The 22238-nt window shown below is 40.4% G+C and overlaps 1 long non-coding RNA gene across 1 annotated transcript; it reads left to right on the top strand.

Annotated features, from left to right (window-relative positions):
• Positions 1 to 1364: 1364 nt before the first annotated feature.
• On the top strand, positions 1365 to 5499 carry LOC120100946 (uncharacterized). Its single transcript, XR_005501320.2, has 2 exons — positions 1365 to 3617; positions 4120 to 5499. It is a non-coding gene; the product is annotated as an uncharacterized LOC120100946 (long non-coding RNA).
• The last annotated feature ends 16739 nt before the right edge of the window (positions 5500 to 22238 follow it).

Genomic DNA, 22238 nt, shown 5'->3' with positions numbered 1-22238 from the left:
TCACCCGGCTGGAAATTGATGTGCCAGAGTGGGTTGGTACCCATGGGGTCAAATCAAAGTGGAACGTGGGAAGGGGGTATAAGTGGGTACTAGAAAGAGGAGGTAGGGCTATAGTCAGTAAGTAAGGTGAATAAATAAATAAACACCTTTTTAAAAAGTTACATTCACATCCAAGTGGTTGATATATAAACAAATGTGACTTTAAGAATGGGGAAAAAAAGCCACATAAGGCAACTTGTATTTTTGATATCCTAGCTCATGTGTATATGACAAAGCCAAGAACAGCATCTGCTTCCCTCTCTCTGTCTGTCTGTCTCCTTTCTCCATCTCTCTTAGAATTCCTACTCACACTTGATTTCTCACCATCCATTTTCCACTCATTTACTGAAGCTTCCCTTTACCACGCACTGGTGTGGCTAAGCAACTCCCTCCCTTTTGTCGGGAGTCCTTTTCTGGTCACTGTGGGTCTTAGTTCTTTCTTTGGGTAAACAGCAAGCACTCTGGAACAAAACCATAAAATAGAACTGGAAAGAAAAGGCAGGGGTTTAACAGAAAGAAAAACGGGATGGAGGGAGCTTTCAAAAGATGATGGCCAGCACCAGGCAGGGGTAGCCGGGGAAGTCTAGAGACAGAGGAGGAGAAGGTTGTTTGAAGGAACTGCACACCATAGGAGGGAAATCACTTTAGAAACCTGGTCTCCCTTCACAACTGCTGAGAGACCAAGCATCCTGGACTTTGGCCCTCTGACAAGCTCTGTTTTTGTTAACTACTTTCATATCAAAATACTTCTGCTGTTTGAATAGCAATCTCCATCTAAAGGCTAAGTTCACTGTATAAATAACAGGACGGAGTGGTTCATATGGCTCCAGGTTTCACAGTGACAGTAGATTAGGCCACTTTGTCAACTGCTGTGGTTATTTTTACCAACACAAACTCTACTCAACCTAAGAATTTCCTTTCTGTTAGTTCCATGATTTAGTATTGGGGTGGGGAAATCTATATCTGTATCTATAATTTTGCTATTAAGAAATTACCTATGGTAACATGACTCAGATCAATGATAAAGGCTATTTCAAAGCTATCCTACTTGGGGTTATTTCAGAGGAATTGAAGCCCCAGACAGTTCTTATTAGTAGGGAAATTTCCTGCATCTCATCTAGCTTACTCAGCCTTATTAAAAACTGTGGTGATGGGAAATTAACGTAGTTGTGCCATCTGGAAAGATTTGTTCCATGCTGTAAGTGAGACTAAGTAGGAGCCTGCATTTCACAGAGAGCTTCTCACCCAACACCTGTAAGTATCAAATGTTACCTTGGAAACCGTATCCTAAATAAGAATATTTCCATCTTGTTCCAAAAAGGATTTGACAAGGCTTCATACACCATGGTACAATGATCTACGGCAGTTGATGCTGGGTTTAATTCCTCTGGACTAATGAATGAGTGAATATTTATTCAGCAAGTAGACTTGAAACCTGGTTCAATGCTAACAACATTCTTGACTCAGAGTTACTTCTAGCACTGTCTCCCAGTGACCAGGAGAGTGGAAAACCCTAGTCGCAGAGGCAGAATGTTGCCAAAACCAACCAACCAACCAACCAACCAACCAACCAACCAACCAACAAAGTAACAAGGTTGGGGATGGAATCTCACCGTATTGAAGAACCCGAAGATGACATGAAATGCAAAACAGGCTGCGCTAGACGTGGATAAAGAGTGCGACTGCTGGAAGTGAAGAGCTTGAGGAAACAGACTGACCTAAATAATCATACAGGGTAAGCTTTTGACTGTATTGTGAGAACAAAGTGAACTGGACACTGCTATCTTCTAAGTCTGTTCTCCTGAGGAATAAGGGTTAATAATTATGACACACACAACACATGCAGACACCTATGTATTTATCCAGTACAAAATGACCTATACCAAGAACACAGTGAATTTCTCACCTGATAATGACTTTATTCTACAGCCATGGGCTTTGTTTTTTTTTTTTCCCTTTTCTTGTATTAAATGGCTAAATTGTTTAAGACAGGATACTGGCAGTCACTACTTTCTGCCTATGTTGTGTCTCCTTCTTGTTTGGCTTGTTTTTCCACAGCCTAGCTGGCCCTTAACCATGTCCCTGATGTCTTCCTGTCTTGTTCCCACATTGTGAAGGATACAAGAACCCTTATTGTAGAGAGATTTAAGGATCTCGATGCTTAAAATACATTGTTTGGTTAAGAATAATAACAAATTCAGCTGAGTTCAGTGAAATATGTATCAACGATATTAGAAGATACCATTGGATGATAGAAACTACAGTTGCTTTTGTTTCAAAAAAAAAAAAGACGTGAGTGAACTCTTTTGATATTTCTGAGATTGATCGAGCTGGCATAAAGATATATGTAAGTTTGTCTTAGCAGCAAACTAGTGAAATGGTAGCTCTAAGAAACATGAGCAGAATTCTGAAACCAAGTCGTCAGATTACTAATGCATTTGTTATCTTTCGATTGTCTACACTCAGCGAAGTGGTGTAACTTAACGATGCTTTGCCATTAATCAGAAATAGCCTAAAAACATGCACATAGAACACAAACCTGGATTGCAGGATTGCAGGAGGAGTAAAACAAAGGGAAAGTTCCAGAGAAAGTTATGCCATTTAACACTGCTGGGGGCTGACTTCCTGGGAATTCACAATTTTAGAAACTGGCATTTATGTTCATACAATCACGATACTCTTCTCAGGGATAGACAGTGCTCGCGCTTTTGATTAACACAACTTACTGAAGAACATAGAAGGACGAGCACGTGCCTCAGATTAAAATATAACAGCCGAAAAGACAGCAGCATCACTTTTTCCTCACAATCTTAGAACGCTCAACTATGATTGATTTCATACTCACATACAAATGCACTGTTAATGTAGAAATAAATGCTTCCTGGCTAAATATTCACTTCCTCGAATCCGCCCGCCATCCTCTGGTTTGAGGAAAAGCAGGGGAATTGAGCAGTAATTAAATGCTAATGTTTTTGTGATCCATGTAAATGTTACTGTGAAGGAACAATTCCCAGAGTTGAGGGAGTTCCTAAGAAGAGAGATACCTGATGGGGTATGTAGGCTGTGCGTTGGCCAGGCAGGCTGGTTGTAACAAATGGCAAATAGATCCCCTAAAGATAAGAGAGTAGCAGAAGTCAGGGTTGGGGAGATGAACAGGAAGTAAGAGGCAAGTATCCAGGGAGATGCCAAGTGGGTAGGGAATTCTGCTCACCAGGACTGATGAAGCTAGCCTGCCATTCAGCTCAAAGGGCCCTAAAATTGCAGCAGCACAGCCATAAAGTGGCTAGAAACAAACATCATTACAGGCCTGAAGTGGCAGCCAGGGAGAGCGTTGAGTACCAGGCAGGAGAGAGGTGGCGACAGACTGCCCTGACTTGCCACTCTCTCTCTTCCAAACAGGCTCTTTTGCTTCCATGATGCGGGAGCATAAAGAGACAGAAACCTGGACCATGCAACCCAGGAAGCTGATAAGCTGCAGACAAGAGAGCTAACTCAGGAAGGAAGCAGATTAGAGAGAAGAGAAAAAGAAGAAGCTGCCGGGAAGTTTCTTCAAACAACCTGTATCGTTCGCTATGAAGGTAGCCAGGGAAAGCAAGCAAATTGTCACATTAGGTCTAGAAGTAGAAATGGAGTAACTAGAAGGAACAAACAATGATATCTTGGAAAAGGGTCTGTGATATGTCTAATAAATATGGGTCACTAGAATTAAGTAACCTGAGTTGAAGGAAAACACACACACACACACACACACACACACACACACACACACACACACACACACACACATAGATTCAACTCTGTGTGTGAACTCTATCCATGACTAATATACATGATTTGCTGCTAGCATTCGACTAATTATGCTTTCATATTATTTCCTTGAGTAGAAAAAAAAAGCATCTCTTTGTCTCTTTGGTTGAAAGTGTAATGTGAGTTTACTGAAGAAACAGAAAACACACGAACACCGTTAGAAAAACCCAACTTTAGGAAGCAATGCTATACATTTCCAGGTGACGACTGTGTAATTCCTCAGGTTTTCTACACACATTTTTTTTTTCTGAACTGAAAACTTTCTTTTTACAGAATTAACTTTCCCATGAAGACTCTATGACTGTTCCTTTAATACTGTTCCACCTGTTATTAAAACAGCTTAAAAGCAGCATACTGTACGTGGGTACAGTATGACAAGACAAAGGGGACCAATAAAGAATCGGGACCAGGAAGAGTGATTGCAGACAACGGACACAAATTATGGAAGAGGATATGAAGATAATTGTTTTGCAAGTTCTAAATCTGTTGGGGAGATTTTGCTTGTGGTGGTTAATAACTGCATAGAGAGATATTCAGCAGTGAAAGAATAAAATTCAATATGAAGCTTCACAACTTCTATGAACAGTAACTTCCACTGTAGAAGTTCACTGAAAAGTATAGCCTTTGGACTGTTGTTATTGTATTATTATTATCGTCATCATCGTCATCGTCATCATCATCATCACCATTATTACTTGAAACTTTGAAAATAAAAGTTAAATGTTTTTGACGTGATATTTCTATTAGATACATGATTTATTCTGCTGTGGATAAACAGAATTTTCTTTTTAAAAGTTCTTCTGGAAAGCTGGGCTTTCACTGAACTTTGCTTTGAGAAAAGTTACAGCTTTTGAAGTCACCGTATACGTAAAGGTGCCTATATATTTGTAAATTGTTACTCTCACTTGGAATCCCAGTGGTCCTCCAAAGTGAACCTTTTGAGTGAAGGGACAATGCCTGAAGAACTTTTGGTCTGATTTCATGCACAAGATCAGTGCAGTTTGAAATTCCTGCATGGAGCAGGGAGTTACTCCAAGGCCCAATTCCAAATTGATGGCTGACCTGGGAGCGAGAGTTGCCTTTCATTGTTGGGGTCCCCACTGGACGGCTGCGTATGCTCAGCTATACAAGGATGGATGTCACTGTTTGGACTCTGTGAGCTATAAAAAGCAAACAGAGGGCTTGAAACTAAAAGGGAGGGGAACTCAGGGGGCTCAAGGGAAAGAAATGAGGGTGAATATATTAAGATCCATCTATGAAAATTTCAAAGAGTAAGAATAAATTAAGATAGCCCTAAAGAAAATTGTTTTGAAGAGAAAATGTTTCCAGTTTATTGCAGCCCATACTTTTAAATCATTCTTATTTTAAAATTAAGTTAGATTTATTAGTCTAACTATTGCTTACTTTCTGATTTATGTTTTTATTAGATTTAATTACATTTAACATTAAAGTTATTTTTATTGGTTTGCTCTGCCAATTTTAAAATAGACTGAAATGAGTAAATTTCTATTTCTTAAGTTAATACAACTAAGCGAATTTTCTGAGTGCATCGGTGTTTGTATCTTTGTGTTCTCTGTGTACTTACTTGTCTTTCAACATGTCATGAGAATTAATTCCTTCAAATTTTACTTGTAATAAATATATCACCTAGTCTGTTTGTGGCATGTATAAAGTCAGGACATTTAGAAGTTTAAAGTTTTTATTTGATATTTGTAGGTCTCCTTGGGACTTTCCATTTGCTTCTCAATGAAAACTTTTAAGTTAGGAAAAAACACATAGACCCATAGTAAGACACATGCTTGTCAAATATTCTTTATTTTTTTAAATGTTACTGACTTTTGTTCACGTGTATATGTATGGTGTGTGTGTGTGTGTGTGTGTGTGTGTATTTTCACATATGTGTGGATGCACACCAGTGAGCACATGGGTGATAATGTGTATTGAAGACTAGAATTAACATCAGTCAAGAACATTAGGAGATCACTCTCCAGTACTCACTAAGGAAGAGTCTCTCAGCTGAAGTCAGAACTGTTCTTTGTGTTATTCCTGCTAGACAGGATTCCCACTTCCATTTCCCAAACCCAGGGATTATGGACACCAGTAATGCCCATGTGACATCTATGCTCGTGCTGGAGGTCACACGGGTCCTCCACCTTTCCGTGGCAAGCGATTTATCAACTGGTGTATCTCCCCAGCCTCTATCCTGTTCTACTGTCCTACAGTTTTCAATTTTTGATGAAATCATCTAGCTTAAAAGTTACGACAGGGTGAGACATAAGAACTAGAGTACCCACCCTACTCCCACCCATTAATTTCTTCAATAAATACTGACTTGAGTCTACATGCTACCATAATTGTATATTTTCTGGAGTCACACTCTGAAGTAGGGACATAAGCATAAAGCAAACCTGGATTTACTCGTGTTTGCATTTTTTTCCCCTCAAGGGAATTCAATGAAGCCAGAGGGTGGCAGGGAGTGAGGTCATGCATGTTCACAAAGGAGTAATTGTGATGTCCCTGAGGAGATGCAAACTGGGGGAACTATGCAGAATGGTCAAAGGAAAAGGGAGGAACCACTCATGGGGCAGGGGGAGGATTGACAAATTACTGGAGCAGAAGAACTTATAGGAGTGAGTGGAGGAGACCAGACTCTGAGGTTTCCATAGGACTGCAGTAGTGGAACTCAAGGATGCTGGCACTGCTGAGGCTGGACGCCCCCTTTGAAATTGGTTATTGCCGTGGTTCCCCAGTCCTAGCCTTGGGTCAGGAGTCAGTCAAGTGCATGAATGCTAAAATTGTTTGTCTATACAAGAAAGCAGTGTTGATTCAATGAAATTAAAACAAATGAGAAGGTAAACTTTAACTAGAAAAAAAGGATGTCTGCCTTGGGAAACAACTGAGGCCAGCACAAAGGCGGCAAGAAGGTCTCAGACAGGATAATAGCAGATCTCACCCACGGGAAAGGAAGTGCAATCCACAGAAGACAGAAACAGTGACAATGCTAAAAGCTTTTGAAACTAGGACTGGCCCTTGCTCCCCGCTCCATGTGTCCTCCTGATCTCCCCTTGTCTCAGCAGTCTGCTGCTTGTTCTAGATTTCTCTATTTGACAAAGCAACGACTCAGCTTCTCTGGCTCTGTTCTCTCTCTCCATCCCATAGATAATAGCTTCCTTTCAGCCTCTGCTGGCTTTTGAAATGATTCAAGGAACTGACCTTGTTGTCCTGTCTAGAAGACCTACTCTGTGTAAATGTGTCAGGGGCTAGCCTTTAGCACTTACACAGGAATCATGGGGCTATAGCCCATCTTTGTCACATCAATGGACCAATTTTAAGAAACTGGGCTTGAAGAATACAGCAAATACAGAGGCGAATGCCAGCAGCAAACCACTGAACTGAGAATAGGACCCCCGTTGAAGGAATCAGAGAAAGAACAGAGCTTGAAGGGGCTCGAGACCCCATATGTACAACAATGCCAAGCAACCAGAGCTTCCAGGGACTAAGCCACTACCTAAAGACTATACATGGACTGACCCTGGACTCTGACCTCATAGGTAGCAATGAATATCCTAGTAAGAGCACCAGTGGAAGGGGAAGCCCTTGGTCCTGCCAAGTCTGAACCCCCAGTGAACTAGATTGTTGGGGGGAGGGCGGCAATGGGGGGAGGATGGGAAGGGGAACACCCATAAAGAAGGGGGGGCTAGGGGGATGTTGGCCCGTAAACCGGGAAAGGGAATAACACTTGAAATGTCAATAAAAAATACTCAAGTTAATAAAAAAAAAAAAGAAAAAAAATGGGAAAAAAAAAAAAGAAACTGGGCTTGACTTCAGCTACTGTATGAAATGATTCAACTTCATTTCTATTGCATAGTTTAGCTTCCTGAAGCTTTTCAAAGGAGAATTAAATGAAAGTAGGGGGTGGGGGGGACCACCATGGACGCTAACTCTCAACCAGTATCTTTAAAGACTTTTACTAGAACTGTGTCACCTCAACTGTTAGCCAAAGAAAATGCTCTAAATGCTAGTTCTTCTGAAATGCATCTTTATCGCAAACGATATTTTAATCTCTCTCTGATTAATGATGTTCCAAGGCTTTTGCTACTTTCCCTTGTTTTGTCTTTTTACACATTAAGAAGTGTCCTATTTTCTATCCAGGTACATGCGTGTATTCTGCTGTGCTGTCAGACTCTTTGAAGAAGTATATGACTATCTGGAGTATACAGTTTGGTGTATAGACGTGTTTCAGATTTGACTTTTTGTGTGTTTGTTCTTGGTTCTGTTTTTAGATATGGGACTTTGGTCCTATTTGTTATTCTCTCTAGTGAAAATATGAGTCTTGCAGTAGAATCTCAACACTGGCCTCTGTTCAGTCAACACCCTGCTTCTCTGTAAGACTCTACAGCCTTCCCTGTGTTCCCAGCTGCTCAACCACTCCATATTGTCACCCCTTGAATTGTAGATTTACTAGAAGTCAGCTGAGGTGGTCTTGGAAATCATTTACTCCCTTTCAATGGTTGTCATTTTAAATTTCAATAAATCTACTACAAGCTATTTATGTGTGGAGAAACAAACCAGAAAAGAATATTTGTGTAAAAATTAAACTGAATGCCTTGAAAAGTCTCGATCAAGGTGAATCATAAATTGTGGTTGAATTCTGTGTAGAAAAATAAGAACCTGCAAAGGATTGGGACAGGGTCTTGCTCTCTGGGACTTTTACAATATAACTCTGCCTTAATGAATTCACAACAGGAAATGTTAAAGGACAAACTGTGAGTGTAATGTACTGAAAAAGAAAAGGAGCAAATAAGAGTTTAAATCTAAAATCAGGTGAACTGGCCAGCCAGTTCGAGGAGCAGCGGACAGGTTGAATGGACTGTGTCATCTACACTAGACTATCCAAAAAATAAAAAAGTAAGTAAAAAAATCTAAGTTCAGAGGCTGATTTATCCAACCGAGCCCTCACCTCACCACTGTGGTAACGTTATGAATTTTGGATTTTTAAAACAAAGGACAACAATGGGAAAAACAAGATGGATGACAATATAAAAAACATATATCTTAGAATATCCATTTGTTTACACAGAAACCAACTTCTCTTCAAGTCCAAATTTGTCTAAAGAATATATGGATTCCATCATTCACTCAACGCCGAGAACCCACTGTCAGGCAGACAACAGCTCTGGACCATGACAGGAACTGAGATGGGGTGGGGTGACTCATCCTTCTTCTAGCTTCCCCAACTGACCTCACCATGCACCTTGACAGGTAGCCTACCTCTTTCTCCCGATCCTCCATTTCTGGGTACTTGTTCCTCCTGTCCTGCAGGCCTGCTTTTCAAATCCTGCACGCAGAATTTGTCAATGGCTCTCTTATGTCCTCTTCTTTAATTTCCTGAGTGTAAAAGCAAAACATGGCGTTGTATAAAACTAGAAACTAGACATTGCCTTGAAAGAATTCCAAATTAAAAGCCATGTTCATTCCACCTAGTGGTTAACCCTCACTCTCATCAGACTGATACTTCCCCTGCCGTTACATGCTTAATGTATCAAAATGGAAATGAAAGGATAGCCCTGTTGAGTTTTGATATATAAAATATCTTTTTGCTTATGTATTATAATTTACAGTACCTAGTGTCATTAGTGAACATATATGTGTTTGTTTTTTTGTATTAAATCCTAATATCTGACTTTGTGCTAGTCTGTGATTGGTTTGCCTTTCTTGTTACTATTATTATCTGGCTTTCAAGTTTAAGGTTTTTTTAAATGCAAATTCAGAATTTCAATTTTAATATATTTACATGGGTTGGCCTAGCTGTCATCTTTGTTCCCCAGGCCTTTGTACATGCTAGGCAAGGGCTCTACCATTCAGCTTCCTAACCTGCTAAAATAAAGGTAAAATAGTGGTCTCCTGAGACCATACATGTTTGAAGAACATATCCCTATTTTCTTCACAAATACATGGTTTGGCATAGAATTCCTAGACCATCTCATTGTCTTATGAGACCTTCATACTTTAGCCTATGTTTTCGGAATTTACTATTATGAAGCAAATGTATGAAGTTGTATTTTAGTTTTTATAGCTTTCATCTTTCTTCTTCACCTATGAACTAACAACTTTATTGGCCTAGGAATAGGACTGGCTGTCCAAAATTATCATTGTTAGAGCAAATTCATCAAGGGCCAGCAGCATAGAGAACACAGACATTGACATCATCCTCCAAAGTCATAAAACTGCATTTTCTTGATGTAAAACTGGCCGACTCCCACATCAGAGTAAATGTGTAGATTCTGGTAAGCAGTCCTCAGACTCATGAAGCAACATAAATTTAGAAAAAGACTTTGGCAAAAGTACTAAGACACATTATTCAATTTTGTTTTAAGTCTTATAAATGTATCCACTTTATGATCCCAAGTTATGATATATTTGTACATAACAGTGATTTATAAGCACATTCATGCACACCATTTAATTTGAGCCTCATCCCAAGTGTGGGGCGATGCTGGGATATTGTGCATTTTATACACGAGATGCAAGATCCTCAAAGCAACCCAGTGACTCTCCCAAATTTAACCACTAATTGAGTTTCTGATGCCAGATATGATTTGCTGCACCCATTATGTTGAAATTTTTATATAATTTATATAATTAAGAGACCGAGAACAGACAAGCAATTCCCGGGAGCCAAGGTAAGGCAGACTTTGAGCCCAATATATACTGAGAAACTTTCTGCTTACCTTAACCCCAGTATCCTGGGTTTATTAGATAAATATCACCACCACCCTAGTTCTGCATATTATCTATCAGAAATACAAACTTTCTAGCAAAAGTAACAACTCATTTTTTCATTATTGTTACATTAATACCCATGGAGGAAAATGACAAGAACTACTGTTAGCAATGTGTACTGGCTAATAAAAAAGGAAGCTTTATTTCATTAGGTATTCTGTATTGCCTCTACTTGAAGGCATGATCACCTTGATAATGTGTTAACATTCATATCCAGTGAATTATCACCTACAATTGATAGTCTTGCTATCATTTAAATACATTTTAAATCCGATAACCCTTATACATATCTAAAATACAAATCCCAGCGTATTTTTATCTCAAATATCTTAGAGCAATGTAAAACTTAGAACATGTTTCTGTACACAGCACATAATTTTTTCTTAACTTACAAATTCCTAAAATAGTAGAACACTGCACAATGTAGCAAATATGCTAGGGTTTGTGGCACAGGCTAATCGACACGCCTGATGTTTGATTGCTGTCTAGTGTCCATCATGATTAAGTATGCCCACAGTAAAAAAGTTCTTCAGCCTTATATGTAGGACTTAACAGCTTCAGTAGTTAGGGGTTGCATCACTCCAAGAGATGAGCTAGACCAGAGAGGAGATATCTGAGTACCTTCTTGTCTCCCTCGATATGGAGGAAAGCAGCATGTTCCCAGACTGTTTGCTGTGCAAAGTCATTGAAAGACTTGCCCCAAAACAGAGGTCAGTTAGCACTTCTACAGTGCAAAGCAGGAATGTAATAAATGCAGTCTCCCATCAGACCTTTCTTGATGTATTAAGAGATAATTTCTAACTCTATAAAATCAATAGCAGCTGTGGCTGCCTGCCTAAGACTGGCAAAAGCCAGCCAATGTTCCAGCACGGAGTGGGGAAGTTTTCCTGAGCCCCAGTGTCTTCTGAGGATGGGAGAGTCCGTTTTCTTTAAAGGTGTGGCTTCTGGTCGGATGGACGCACTCCGGTGGGTAGTTCCAAACCTAGAACTAAATGAAGAACGAAGACTGGAACGGTTAGGTTGTGAACTTAAATCCAGCGAGCAAACAGACAACACAAAGAGCGAGCTTGAAGTGAGAGGGCATGAAGGTGTGTCTGTGAGGAGTTGAGGAGTTGGGGAGTAATATGTTCAAAATAGATAGTTGAAACCTTCAAGGAATGAATAAAAATATTTATTTTTTAAGAACAACAGCCGGTAGAGAGAGGCTAATTTTAAAAATCTGTAGTATATATTCATATTAATTTTGTCGAGACACACGAACCTTTCTCTTCTTTCTGCAGTATTTTATGACTGGTCACCTCCATTGTGTGTTTCATCACTGGAAACCTGTTCTTATTTTTAAGAATGCAGAGTAAATCGGCGTATTACAGTATGATCAGTTTAGGGGATTCTTGGAACTAACTTGTGACAGTCGTGTTCATGCGGTAACATCACTGTTTCTGAGAAACCATCAGCACAGACATTTGTCAGCCACCTACTTCAAAACCTGAAACGGATTCGAGATTCAGACATACCTGTCATTATATAAAAACTCACATGAATTATTTTATGCTACTCATAAAAACCCTTGGGTAATTTTGTTTGCTAGAAAAAAATAAAATTCATACATACTGATAGAGAACACAAGTGAGAAATATAAGTATTTCCCCTTCCTTTGTCAAAAAAAAATAGAGGTACACCACTAGCACCTGCCCTGTACAAGAACATTTTGTGTGCACACTAATATACACAGGATATAATGTATACAGGATATACAAATCATGTGTCATATACATATTATATATAATATGGCAATATGAATTTTTAAATATTTTTTATACATTCTCCTCTTTCCATGATACACATGACTACCTAGCCTAGACTTAATTAAAAGCTCTTCTCTTGCATTTTGGCTTTAAAAACAGACCTGCTTCTTAAAAATGAAAACAAGCAACGACAGAGAGGGGCTGGGGACAACTAGGCACTAAAAAGGGTAGACAATACTTCTTCAGAAATCAATAGCTCTGTCCCCTGCTCGAGGATGATTCAAACATTCATTATCACTCAAGTAACTGCCAAGCAATTGAAGTTCCTCTAATTGCAAGTCCCTAAATGTAGCTTATTGCCTTCCCCTCAAATCTCCTGACTTCTCTGGGTCATTTCATTCGCACCTCTCTTTCAAGCCATCTGGGATCTCCAGCACTGCGAGCCTTAATGCTGAACACCTGGCCTGACAGTGTCTGCTGCTCTCTTTCACCTGCCAGCCCTTTGTTCCTCCCCAAGATTGAATGAGCACTACAAGTCCTGTCAAGCACGCACACACTGCGGCTTTTCCTGCGCCTGGTCTTGCGCTGGTCCTTAAGTCTGCTAAATCCTTTCATTATTTCGCCTCGCCCATCTAGGGACTCCATCTACTTTGTGATCTCTAGAAGCTAAAAAAAAAAAAAAAAAATCCACAGAGGAGTTAACTACACTAGATACTTCTAGAACGCAGGGGTAGAGGGAGGAAAAAAAAAAACGCAACTGAAAATAAATCACACAGAACCACCCTGCTCTGGCTGGAAAATAGTTATAAATCACCCGGTGGTAGCTCAAATTTGAAAATTCACTGTAGGCTAATTGAAAATATATGTAATCGGTGTGACAACAGAGTTAAGTAGCTACTCTACCAATTAGGTACCCCTGACCCTGAGGCTGGAATTTTCATTCTTTGCCTAGCAGCCCCCCCACACCCCCCCACCCCACCCCCCCCACCCCCACCCCCCCACCCCCCACCCCCCCACCCCCCCCTATCCCCCCACCCCCCAACCCCCCACCCCCCCACCCCCCCACCCCCCCACCCCCCAACCCCCCACCCCCCACCCCCCACCCCCCCACCCCCCACCCCTCCACCCCCCCCCATCCCCCCACCCCCCCACCCCCCACCCCCCACCCCCCCACCCCCCAGGATCTGTCGCAGCTTTTGGGCTCCTCCCACACGCAAACCTCCTTTTACATTTCCAAAAATAATCTCTGATCTGACATTCCCAGAGATATTGAGTCTATACCTCAACTTCCATCTGTTTCCTACTCTCGATTTCTATAGACTATACACTAAGAATATGGCTACTTGGCTTAGCACTCCCTCTTCTTAATTATTCACAACTCTTTCCAAACTTTAGCCTTTTTCGAGCTGCTTCTTTCAGTCAATACAGACTATTTTCCCAGTTTAACTCAGACTCAATGACATGTCTCCGACCCAGGCTTCTGCTGAAAGCGGGTCACTGCAGTGTTCAGTAAGACAAAGCCGGCAGCATAGTTGCCATTCCTGTTGCGAGAAAAGAGCCAGTGGAAACAGATAACAAAAATTCCTATTGGTTTTGCTGACTAAACAGCCACAACAAAGAAGAAAACAAACCGAATGCCAAAGAAGTGTGTGTGTGTGTGTGTGAGAGAGAGAGAGAGAGAGAGAGAGAGAGAGAGAGAGAGAGAGAGAGAGGAGACTAGAATATTTCATCAGAGTCAAGTCCTGTCTGTACTCCGGGGACATCAAAATGCTGTCATAAGAAACACAATAACTCAGAAAGAAAGAAAGAGAGAGAGAGAGAAAGAAAGAAAGAAAGAAAGAAAGAAAGAAAGAAAGACCAAACCAGCGAGGCACAAAGGAGAGAGAGAGAGAGAGAGAGAGAGAGAGAGAGAGACTGAGACTGTATCAACAAAAAGCTCTCAAGTATCCAGCATTCAGTATGTAGACACTGAGATTAGAATCTGATGATACACTTTATTGAAATCATAAAAAAAGGTGTTATCATAGGCAGTCTCTGAGTTGATTAGGGAAGACTAGGCTTTTATTGACTCACCTTTGATAAGATAGTTCCAGAAATATATATATATTTTTTGCAGCTTATATACAGGAAACAAAAGAATACCAACTCAGCCACCTGATGACAGAGAAAGTTTTAAACACTGGCTCTGCCCTTTTTCCTTTTCCTTTGTCCTACTATCACATTCCTGTCTGATATATAGGTAATTTTAACCAGTAAGCCATGAAACACAATTAAGAAATTCTGAATCCAAGCCATACACACACACACACACACACACACACACACACGTATAATTATAGAACAGAAAAGAGAAAAATTCTTATTTGAAAATTTAAAAATAAAGGGAAAAAATTTAACCTTAACTTGTTGTCTGCTGAACATGAGGTTAGGACTTGTTAGTGGCTAGGGGATTTATAAATAAAGAGAAGTTGTACCAGGGCTGGGGTGATAGTACAGGCAGGTTTCTAATCATCTGGTCTGTAGAATAAACTTAGCTAACTTGAGATTTCAGCTAAGGAAGTGAACTTTCACAATACCATATGTGAAAAGGAGAAGTGGAAGGATCCTTGGTTTAAAAGACAAGCATGGGGAGGGGGGAAAAGCAAAGAACCCAGGATGCTCTGCCACCCCGTATTTGTAGAGAAGCCCAGGAAGACAGGGTACAGGATTCAACACGAAGGACAAAGGAGACATAGGTATAAATAGACTGTAGACCACCAGAGGAGATTTCAAAATGGGAAAAAGAATTAAAACAGAGCTTGAACATGTGAAAAGATATTTTAACTGTGATTGGGAACCTCTGGGGAAAGGACTTCAATGGCATCTTTTAAGATTCCTTCTATTGTCTTTGTTCTGACATTTTGCCAGTATTTTGGATGAGAACATGAATGACACAATGTATCTGCAGTAGGAAAAAAAATGAACAAAGGTAACACTAGCTAGTTTATCAATTTGCATTTCTTTAATTGTTCTGGCAGTCTTATTCCTCACTGCTGATTTTGTGTGTGTGTGTGTGTGTGTGTGTGTGTGTGTGTGTGTGTGTGTGTGTGTGAGCTTAGCCTTTAATGGCTGAACCATCTCTCCAAGCCCACTTTTTTTTTAATCCATTGGTGTTTTGCTGGCATGTATGTCTGTGTGAGGGTGTCAGTGTGAGGGTGTCTGTGTGAGGGTGTCCTGGAACAGGAGTTAGAGACAGTTGTGAGCTTCCATATAGATGCTGGGAACTGAACCTACGTCCTCTCTCCAGCCCAGCCACTACTGATCTTGATTGATCCAGTTGTTCTCGTGTGCTTTCTGCCAAAGGCAATATGAGGAAGGAAGGGTCTATTTCAGCTTACATGGCATGTCTTGAGTTCATAGTCCATCATAAAGGGAAATCCGGGCAGGAACTCAAGTCAGTAACCTAGAGTCCATGGAGGCTGTGGAGGAGTACTGCTTCCTAGCTTGCTCTTCCTGGTTTGCTCAGTTTGCTTTCTTAGATACTCCATGTACAGCACTGCCCACAGTGGATTGGACCCTCCACATCAATTAACAATGAAGAAATGCCCCATAGACTTGACTCAGGCCAACCTTATAGTGCCATTTTCTCAGTTGGGATTTCCTCTTCTGAGATGACACGAGCTTGTGTCAAGAAGACAGAAACTAACCACCTTAATGGTTCTTCCTTTTTCTTCTCAGACAAAAATTCTTAGCAATTTTTTTTAATACCATGGCTTTTCCCCTCAACAATATTCACTCCCTAGACCTCTCAAAATGGCTCCTGCCCTCACTACTGACATGAATTATACTTGATAATCTTAATAATTGTGAGCAAGTTGTAAAATCTCATTGACTTATTTCATTGGTGCCTTTTGATCCTGCATTATATGACAAATGCACCCTTGGTTCTCAGTCACCATTTTTACATTCTTTTCTGATCCCCTCATAATAGAGTCTACTGTGTTCTTTTTGTATTCAAGTTCTCTGCTCAGTCTCAGGGCAATGCCATAATTAATGCTTCTACAGCGGTCTTTTGTTGTGGAATGATGTCATTACACAGGTGAAAGCAGGTACAAGATAGAATGAAGCCTGTCATTGGATGAGAAGGAAGGATGGGTGGGAGAAAAGTTTGAGGGAAGAGGAGGAGACTGGAACAGGAAGGCAGAAGAAGTCTCAAGAAAACTCTGTGTGTGTTTACAGGTTGTTATGAATGTTCTTAAGGGATGGATGTGTACAGGGCTTTGTATGTTTAGGTGGGCAAGATATCTTACCAATTGGATCAGAGGATATTGTGTTGTGTGTTCTTTCTTGTGGCAAATTAAGTTTAAGAGAGCATGTGGCGGCTGGGACACTAAAGTGCCATGGAATTGGGATGTATATTTCTGGCATGGTAGATGGGTAGAGAGATTGTTGCCAGGCTCAGAGAGAGGCCATCGGCAGTGTGTCACGGAAATGGGAGCAAAGCGGGTGAGAGGCTTTGCTGACAGATGAAGATATCTACCAAGTATCTTGGGGCACTACGGTGCCGGACCTAGAGCGGGATAAAAGAGAGGCCTTTTTATCATTTTACAGCAACATTTTATGTCTCTGAGTTCCGGATCAAATATCTCCTCCTAAATATTTGAGATGATATTCAGCAAAATTAACAAAAAACTATGTCTTTCTAACTAGTTCATTGTCCTCCAAGAAGGTGTGGGTTCAGAAATGGACCTGTCAAACAGTCAGCCATAATAAACTACAGCCTTTTCAACTCTTTGCTCTACGTTGAGCGATGTGTGGGGATGCGTACAACTATAGTGAAGCAGATCTAGCACACAGAGTAACAAGAAAGGAGTTGGATGAAAGAATCTTGTTTCCTTATAAAGTTTTCATTACACTATCATTTCAAAGAAGCATTAAAAAGTCTATTGCAAGTTCTGGGTTTTTGTTTCCTTATTGATTATTGAAGTTTTGTTCATCATCCTTTACTTTTAACATACCAAAACTTTTATAGGCTAACCCTTTAGCACTGTCCCACTCTTGTTATAAGGAGAGAAAACGTGTATGTGTGTGTTACAGACTCTTTACTGTGGTAAAAAACTACTGATTATTTCTTTGTATAAAATGACAGTTTTAGGGGTTGGGGATTTAGCTCAGTGGTAGAGCGCTTGCCTAGGAAGCGCAAGGCCCTGGGTTCGATCCCCAGCTCTGAAAAAAAGAACCAGGAAAAAAAAATGACAGTTTTAGCCTTTTAAGGAAATCAGGGGATATTAATTTAAAACTTAATATGAAATGTCACACTTAATTCTTCCTGATACTTGGATGGTGCAAGCTTATATGTGTTACTGCTTAATTATAACATGGGAGACCAATAGGGTTGGTTCATCTACAGCTGTACAAAACAGCCCTGCTCCCTTTTTGTTCAGGCAACCTTTCTAACTTCCTTTTCTGCATTCCAGGCACGCACAAACACCACTGCATCTAAATTTAGAATTTAACAACAAAAAAAAAAATTGGCTTTTGCATTTCAACTTGGCTTTGATAAAATCTTAATTCTGAGCTGCCCTTTCAAAGGTTCCCATGTTCCTTCACCGGGGTTTATGCATGTGGCCTCTCTGCTCACAGAGCACTTTATGTGAGGATACAGGTTGACTTTAACCCTGTATAAGCAGTGGACAGTTATAAAGTCAATCAGGGGGCATGCGATAGGGACAGTACAAGGCTCATGGTGCTAGGATAAGTAGCATCTGCCTATTTTGGGTCATTTGTGAATGATACAGAGGAAATAGTTCTCTTGCATATCATTTTGTACTCAAAATGTACAGTTCAAAAGCACAGATAGTTGAATAGAGATGATTTAATTTCTTGATTGCAGATAAGCAGCAATCACTAATTCCACTGTTTCAACCATTAGCTTTTGGACTTCAAGTACATACCCAAGTTCTAGTAGATGGATTTCTTGCTTTGTATAATTTAACTTTTCCCTGTGTAACAACCCTGCTCAAAAGCCTTCTCCATTATCTCAAGAAGTCTCAGTGGCTTACCAGTGAATCTTTCTTATTTCTGTCTGTCTGTCAGCTGGCCTTGGCTATAACAGGTGTGGTTTATCATAACATGATGTCACTCCTTGTCTTTTTTCTTATCTGCATGAACACACTTGCCTTTAGCTTTTCTCTTAAGATACACTTACTACAAGGTTCTTACAAGATGTAGCTGTCTAATCTTGCACTCACCAGACCCCAGAAACATAGACAAAATAGACTTTTCCCTATAAATTATCCAGGCTTAGGATATTTGTTCTAGCAACAGAAAGTGGATAAGGGCAAACAGGGATGAAAGAGAAGCCCCGTGTTGTTAAACAAACTGAAAAGACACACTCTAAGGCAATTTGTTGTCATTGCTCTTATGGGAGCCAGCGTTGTCTAAAACACAGTGTTTTAAACAGACATAATTGGTCAGAAATTTAGACAGAATCCGCAGGCTATCCTTTAGGTCTTCATTGTTTTTAGAAAACCTTGAAATCTAGGAATGCCTTGGCAGAATATGAAATCAGAATCACAAGAAAGTATTTGTGTGTTGAACTCTCTCTCTCTCCTCCCATCTTGTGAGATTGCTTGAAGGCTGTGGAATCTATGGGAAGTGGAACTCAGCCAACAGAAAGGTAACTAGAGGCAGGCCTTGGGGGTTATACCTTTCCTGTCTCCAGCCTCCTTTATCTTCTTCCTGTTTGCAGTTGTGTAGACTGAGTCACGTTCATGCTGCCACCACAGCCCAGCATGTTTCCATCATGCTCAAATCCTGGCCTCCCAATCTTAAGTTGTGAAATACATTGTCAAATGTATTTCATATATATAATATATATATATATATATATATATATATATATTTCAAATACAATGACAAGAGTTACTAGTGAAGAAGATTCATCTGTTCCCATTAGGAAGGAGGGACTATGAGGAATCAAATACTAGTAGCATTCAGTGGAGGAGCCTACTCATGACTTTCCACATTATATGGCTTCTAAGCGTCAGCTTCTCCAAGCTCAGAACTCTAAGACAAAGCTGTGTTGTGTTTCATGGCAGCATTGAAAGCCATACAACATCAATTTCTCCCTACTTCATGAACACAAGTCATGAATGTAGCTTCCTTTGCTCAAAAGTAGAATGCCGAAGTTACATTAGGGGGTAATATATTATTGCAGCTAAGAACAATGAAATATTACAAAATATGTTATGGACTAGCATTTTAGCCCTCATTGATTGACTTTCCCCACCCATGCAAAATATAATCACGTTCCCCTCTAGCCTCTATTATGGCATCAGCTTGAAGTCCAATGACTCATTACCTAAATCAGGTCCAGGTGTGGCTCGGGCTCCACGGTCTGGTTCTCGGTGTTCCGCTCCCCCACTCTAATCTCATGACGAGTGAGCTAAAGAGCTTCCTTGTCAGGCTGCTATGGGAGCAATGGCTTCAAGAGTTTTGTCTGTACTAATTTTTGACAAAATAGCTTTTGGGGATATGATGGATTTGCTCAGAGAGGATTTCATCTGTTTTAAAGGGTCCATGAAGTCTCAGTGTTCATTTCTGTGATGTCCTAACAGGCTAGGCCTAGTGGTACAAAGCTAAACTCAGTTGCTTTGGAGGCTGTAATAGAGGATAGTGAGTATGAGGCTAGCCTAGGTATATAGCAAGACCCAATGTCAGTTGCAAAGGGTAAGGTCTTAATAAGGGTTACACTGAAAGCCCTTTGGTTTTATCTTCCCGCTATTAATTGAAACAGTTACAGGCCTGCTCTGTTTCTTTGGAGAAACTATTGCAACTAAGTGTAGGAAACACAACTGGCCACAGGAGTGATGCCAGAAGACCCTTAACTATGTGAGATGCCCATGTAAATAATGTACCATGCCTCTGACCAAGTTATCCACTTGCCCGTTTATCAAATATTTATATAGAACCTTCTGTTTTCCGGGTCCAGTTCTAGGTACCAGATGTAAAGTGGTGGACAGAGCAGAGAAACCTTCTACCTTCCTCATGATTTACATCCTCATCAGGGAGACAGATTGAAAACTAAGCAGTGAACACAGTAGATCAGGTGGCGCTAAGTGCAGAGGGGAAGGGAAGCAGAGAGGTAATTTAAGGGGCAAGTTACAAGTTTGGGTAGCCTTACTAGGGGGAGCTCATTGAGAAGATCTGAGCAAAGGATCCAGTTAAAGTAAAGGACACTTGTGTCATTGACGCGAGAAGGGAGACATGGAGAAGCAAAGAAGAAGTATTTTAAAACTCCTGAGCTTTTTCCTCACAAACTAGTTGTCCTTATTGTAAAATAACTGAGACAAAGGCTAGTCATATAAATAACATTTAAGAAGGCCTCATACCCAGTTGAGTATGGACATAAAGGTGTTGGAAGGCCTCAAGGATAATGAAGGGTGCACTTCTGTTTTAAGTTACCGTTCCTTTGGAATGTTTTAGTCAGCCTCGTCAACGCCTGAGTTCTGTGAACACTGGTTCCAGGCATCTGTACACTTACCCTTCCTGGGTTGCAGTAGAATGAATGCCTTGTACATAGCTGACTAAGGTTCTTTCCTTAACTCTCCTCTCCATGAAATTGTTTCTGGTCGCTCCAACCAATACTGATCTTTAGAAGTGCCTTTGATCATACCTCCTTTCACTGCCGTTCTTTCCTTAGTGATTAGATTATAGCCTCCTTTTAAGGGCAGGATGTCTCACAATGAAAAGGAGTAGATCAGATACACCCCTGAATCTTATTAAAGTAGCTATGCATTTTTGGTCAAAAAGCATAGATTTAAATCAAGAATGAGCTTAGGTTTTTCCCCCAGACATTATGTAAGATTCAGCGAATACTCAACTGTTCCAAGTGTTACTTTGAACACTTATTATGAATAAAATCTGATCCACTTAGACGGCAGAAAGAAGCGCTGTCACCCTTAGGTTCATTGTTCTGAGGATGTAATTAAGACATTGGCTTGGCCTACTGTCCTCATCATTGCTCACCCAGCACACAAACAAGATAGCTCAGGAGACATCCAGGGATGTTGAGCTCATTCTAACAGTTCGCAACAGCTTCCACATAGCTACAAATGCCATCTCAGTCTTATTCTTCCAAAAAGCTAGAGTTCTTAAGATGTAATAAAACAGAAGCCCCTAAGGTTGAAATGTTGAAAGGGACTGTGGTGGTTTGAATATGCTTGGCCCAGAGAGTGGCACTATTAGGAGGCATAGCCTTGTTGGAGCAGGTGTGACCTTGTTGGAGTAGGTGTGACCTTTTTGGAGCAGGTATGACCTTGTTGGAGCAGGTGTGACCTTGTTGGAGTAGGTGTGACTTTGTTGGAGAAAGTGGAGGTGAACGTTCCAGCTTGTAACTTTTTTTTTTATAATCAACAGTTTTTCAGTAGACCTTCCAATTATCATTTGGCTTTTATAGTGATTATCAAAACAATCATTGAGCACCTACCAAATATTGCATTTCCACCACAGTTTAAAAGACAGCCATTGCTCTTGTGCAAGTTTGCAGATATCTTTCTTCAGGTTTTCACTTAGCTCAAGGTTCTTACGTGTACCTAGATATGCTAATAAGTGAAAGAGGAATCAAAAGGCAAAATGAGACAAACAAGAGACAATCAAGGAGAGTCCCCAATGGATGCCTGACAAGCATGTTTATCTAAAGACTCCTGGGTGGAATTCTGATTTTTTTCTTTAAAAAAGGATTTAGTTATGTGACTCAGTCCTAGAAGCTACAAGATTCTTTCCTAAAAAATTATTGTTGCTTACATCTCTCTATACAGGTGCCTGGCATGGATAGTGATACATTTAAACTGTGTGTGTGTGTGTGTGTGTGTGTGTGTGTGT

This window comes from Rattus norvegicus, chromosome 2 (assembly GCF_036323735.1).
Source record: "Rattus norvegicus strain BN/NHsdMcwi chromosome 2, GRCr8, whole genome shotgun sequence".
In the NCBI taxonomy this organism is placed as follows: domain Eukaryota; kingdom Metazoa; phylum Chordata; class Mammalia; order Rodentia; family Muridae; genus Rattus; species Rattus norvegicus.
This window is presented reverse-complemented; position numbering and strand designations above follow the sequence as displayed.